The sequence below is a fragment of the Babylonia areolata genome, chromosome 1, assembly GCF_041734735.1.
Source record: "Babylonia areolata isolate BAREFJ2019XMU chromosome 1, ASM4173473v1, whole genome shotgun sequence".
NCBI lineage: Eukaryota > Metazoa > Mollusca > Gastropoda > Neogastropoda > Buccinidae > Babylonia > Babylonia areolata.
In genome coordinates, this window is record NC_134876.1 from 100676668 (window position 1) to 100681667 (window position 5000).

Here is a 5000-nt window from a genome sequence, read left to right on the forward strand (position 1 = left end):
TTTGGGGGGTGCGGGTGGTGGGGTACGGGGTGGCATTTTGTTTTCTATATTACGACGATGATGAAAGATGATGTGGATGGTGGTTGTGCTGCTACGGGGGGTTCATTTAGGTTGGGGAGTTCTGGGCAAGCGTGTACTCTCATGACATTCCCCGGTGTCAGCCAGCTAGAGAGATACAGACATCCATTATGATGAACAAGAAATTTGATCAACCTTCTAAAAAGATGAATCAGTGAAGTGAAGTGACGCTCTGCTCTACTTGTTCAATTCAATTCAGTTCAATTAAGTTCAAAGTACTTCATTGTCTGCTTCAACCGAAAACAGAAATTTCTCTTTCGGATCACTTAAAACGCCCGCTACCGTTGTGGTCCAAGTCTTCCCATTTGAATCCACAGCACATTTCGGGGAGGAACCGGTGTAGCGCCTGAAAATGACTCCCAGCTCAGTTGTGACTCCCCTGTAGTCGGTCCTGAAACACATCTCCTTGGAGATATTTCAGGACAGGTGATATTTGTTTTCACTACACCTTCTGCCTCAGTTTAACTCCAACCATTTCTTCCACTGAAACAAATTTTGATTTCGCAAATTGCGCACTTTGAAAATCACGTTACTTGGCAGAGAGATAATATTCATGGTGTTTTGTTTTTTTCTTAGCTGATCGCCGTTAACTTCATTCCAAACCACACCCTTTTCTATCCAATGGCTGAGCAATAAGACACGTTTCTTGTTTGTTTGTTCAAAAAAAAAAAAAAAAAAAAAAGAAAGAAGAAGGGAAAAAAAATTGCAAAGGGGATCAATCTAGGACCGGACTAAAATGACTCAATGACACATTCCTAAACGATTCACGGGATTTGTTTCAAGGACAGCGCCAGTATGCCCAACGGATGACTTTCCCTGGATTTTTGTGGGTTTTTTGTTGTTGTTGTTGGGTTTTTTTTTTTTTGGTTTTTTTTTTGTTTGTTTGATTTTTTGTTTGTTTGTTTGTTTTTTGTTTTGTTGCTGTGTTTTTTTCCTCAATCGCATTTATTTGGACTTAACGTGGTATGAGCGGAAAAGATATGCACCCAGCCCATGGAGCGTTTTCGGGACAGACTGGAGTCTGGAGTGTGGTGCTGCCCCAAATTATCTCCACCCTGTGTTTTGTTCCCCCAGTACTTATATCAAGTTAGGCTTCCTGGCTGAATTTACAATCAACGTTTTCAAACCTGCGGAAAGGGAGTCATTTCAGTGTGTGTGTGTATGTCTCTGTCTCTGTCTGTCTGTCTGCCTCTCTCTCTCTCTCTCTCTTTGTGTGTGTGTGCGTGTGTGCGCGCGCGCGCGCGCGCGCGCGCGTGTGTGTGTGTGTGTGTGTGTGTGCGTGTGTGTGTACAAGCGTGTGTACGCATGTGAATGTGTGTGTGTGTGGCGGGGGGTAGTGGGGGGGGCTTCGCACGTGCTTTCTTATGTACCAATGTGTTTGTGTGACCAAGTAACCACACGTCCAAACCCTAGAGAGTTTTTTTCTTTCTTTCTTTTTTTTATTTTTTATTTTTATTTATATTTTATCACCACGTTTCCTGCCATATATCCGCCCATATCTTCTTTACAGGCCCTTGTTTTGCCAACCAAATTTCCTCCCCGTCAATGGTTTTTATGACGTCTGGATCCTGGCCCCAAGGGTTCCACACAGCCCTTTACATCCATCCCACCTCAGCCTGCCCAGCTCCCAGCCCCCCACCCCCTTCAGAACCCCCCCGCCCCCTCAAGACCTCACAGCAGACGCTGTATGGCTGTCTAGTCACTTGGTTATGGTCTTTTTACTGGTCTGCAGTGGTGTGGGCAGATCGCGGCCGTCCTCTAGAACCGATGGAGATGGTGTCTGTAGCTGTCTCTAAGTACACAATCGTTCAGTCATAAATATATTTTTTTTTTAAATCTTACACACTCGCTCACTCATTCATTCAATAACTCATTCGCACACCTACTTGCTTAGTCATTCAACTAATCAATCAATCAATCGACCAAGCGGCCCAGATATGGCGAAATGGGGTCAGAAATATTTCTATAGCGTGTATACTAATACTCCATAAAAGTCACCGATGGACTGGGACAGAGAATGCGCTCTGTTAAAGACTTCTCCTCCTCCTCCTCCTCCTCCTGCTCTTACACTCCCCACCTGAATATTTAGCATGTATCGGCTGTACTATTGTATTCATTTGTGTTGTGTTGTATCGTATCATATTTTATTACTCACAAATTATTTATCTGTACGATATTCGGGCTGATCTCCACCGGGTAATCTTTTCCTGATCGTGCGGCGCTACCCTTTTTTATCGGTTTTTTTTCTGTTTTCAAATGTTTTTGTTTTCCTATAAAAGTAGATTGTTTTCACCACAGGATTTTTACCAGGGACACTTCTGTTACCTAAGGAATACCCATGACAAGTTAAAATGTCACATGGATTCCTTTTCTGAAAGGACGGGACTCGTTATCAGAGGCACCAAAGTCCCCTTATCTCTAAAGACCAGCCACATGACGAGAGACAGAAAGCGGTCCATGGGAAATGAAAGGTTGTGGCCATTTCCCTGCTGACACAAAGACGGGATGCTCTGTTTCCCTCACTCTCTCTCCCCCCTCTCTCTCTCCCTCTCTCTCCCTCTATCTCCCTCTATTTCTCCCTCTTTCTCTCTCTTCGTCTCTCTTTCCCTCTCTCTCTCTTTATCCCTCTCTCTCTCCCTCTTTCTCTCTATTTATCCCTCTCTCTCCCTCTCTCTCTCTTCTCTTTTTCTCTCTCTCCTCTCTCTCCCCCTCTCTCTTTCTGTTTATCCCTCTCTCTCTCTCCCTCTCTCTCTTTTCCCTCTCTCTTCTCCCCCCTCTCTCTCTACCTCTGTCTTAGCCCCATCCCCCTTTCTCTCTCTCTCTCTCTCTTTCTCTACGTCCCCTGTCTCTTTTTCTTCTATCTCCCTGACTGTCCGCTCTCTCTCTCTCACTTCCCACACCCCTCTCCGTCGCTCCTCTCCATTTAAGTCTGTCTGCCTCTCTCTCTCTCGATGTCTTTATCGAGACAGATAGATAGATAGATAGATAGATACAGAGAGAGAGAGAGAGAGAGAGAGAGAGAGAGAGAGAGAGAGAGAGATTCAAAAACTTTATCACTGAAGGATAAAGATTTTAGGCATCGCCAAGTCTTCCAATCTGTCCTTGTGACAACAATAACAATAACAACATTAACGATAACCACACAACAATAATATTTTGTTAACACTGCTATACCTACTGTTACTACAACGAATACTAATAATAATCATCATCATCATCATTAACATCGTAAAAATTAATAAAACTAACGCATTCACACATTCACATCTACACACATGCACACACTCTCTCCACCCAACACACACACACACACACACACACACACACACACACACACACACACACACACACACACACACACACACACACACACACACACACACACACACACACACACATACTTAACCACATACAGAGACATGACCGAAGTGAGAAACAAATAGCGGAGATAAAGAGAACAGAGAAACACAACTTTATCATTGTACATATACAGAAGTGATTAATTTGCTGATGCAGATGTTACAAGTAATGACATCCAATCAACAGGCAAACAAGTAAAACATTAAAGCACAAAGGTAGAAAATAAAATAAAATCACTGTATAGATACACATTTCACAAAAGGCATGATTTTCGGTCTTTTTCAGCTGATTAAAAAAAAAAATGCTTTGTGGAGCACAAGTTTTCGTATGCTTGATTTGAAGGAACGTAATGAATCGCACGTCTTAATGAACGAAGGAAGAAAGTTCCAAACAGATGATCCAAAAAATGCCAAGCTAGATTTGTACAAATCGATGAGCAGAATATAATTATCTGAGTCTGATGCCTGTTGAACAGGGTCACTGAGGTAAGGTGGTGACATGTTTTGTGTACTTTGAACATGATGACAAAATTTTATTGTAGCTGAATTGCTTGTATAGTGGTAATATTTCCAGGTTTGTTAATTTTTCATCTGTTGATAGGGAGTGGTCTGGTAAAATAAGTATAGCTGTTCGTCCATGCAATGAGTTAACTTTTTAGCTGGTTGTGACTGGCATTGCTCCAGACTGTAAATGCATAATTGACATGAGAAAGACAATGTGCCCCGAAGAATAATTTTCTGATTGGAACATCGACGTAATCTCTACGTTTATTGGGTAAGAACAAATTGTGGGCTAATTGTTTGTATACATGGTTGATATGAGCTTGCCAGTTCAGTTCTTTATCAATAATTACCCCAAGAATGCGATGCTCACAAACTTGTTCAACTGAGTTCTTGTTTACCTCGAGCTTTGAAATGAGAGGTTTACGCTGGTGTTTCTTTCTGGATGTCAATGCCATACTTTTTGTCTTGTGTGTGTTAAGTTCCATGTGGTTTTGATAACACCAGTCTGAAATGGCATTTATTCCCTGTTGTAGAGTTGATTCTACAAGATCAATGTCGGTGTCGCTACAATGAAGGGAACGGTCATCAGCGAACAGATCGCAGATGACATTGCTAGGTGATATATGCATCGGCAGGTCGTTAATATTGATGCAAAAGAGTAGGGGTCCAAGAATAGAGTCTTACGGAACACCACGATCTACATGACCTGCAGAAGAATACGAGCCGTTTAAGTAAACACGCTGTGTTCTGTTTTTCACGTAAGACCGGAAGAAGGAAAGAGCTGACTGGAGAGGACGAAGAAGAAGAAGAAGAAGAAGAACAACAACAACAACAACAGCAAGAGTAACGAGAACAAGACTGGTTTTGGTTGTGTGTGTGTGTGTGTGTGTGTGTGTGTGTGTGTGTGTGCTGGGAAGATGACAAATGTATGACAAGGACAGAGTGAAGGGCTTGTGAATAGGAATTAATGAAGGCAGCCAATGATATTGACCTCAGTGGAACAAGCTGCAGGGGTACGCTGACACAGCATTTAGTGAAGAGAGATTCGCTGTGCTGTGC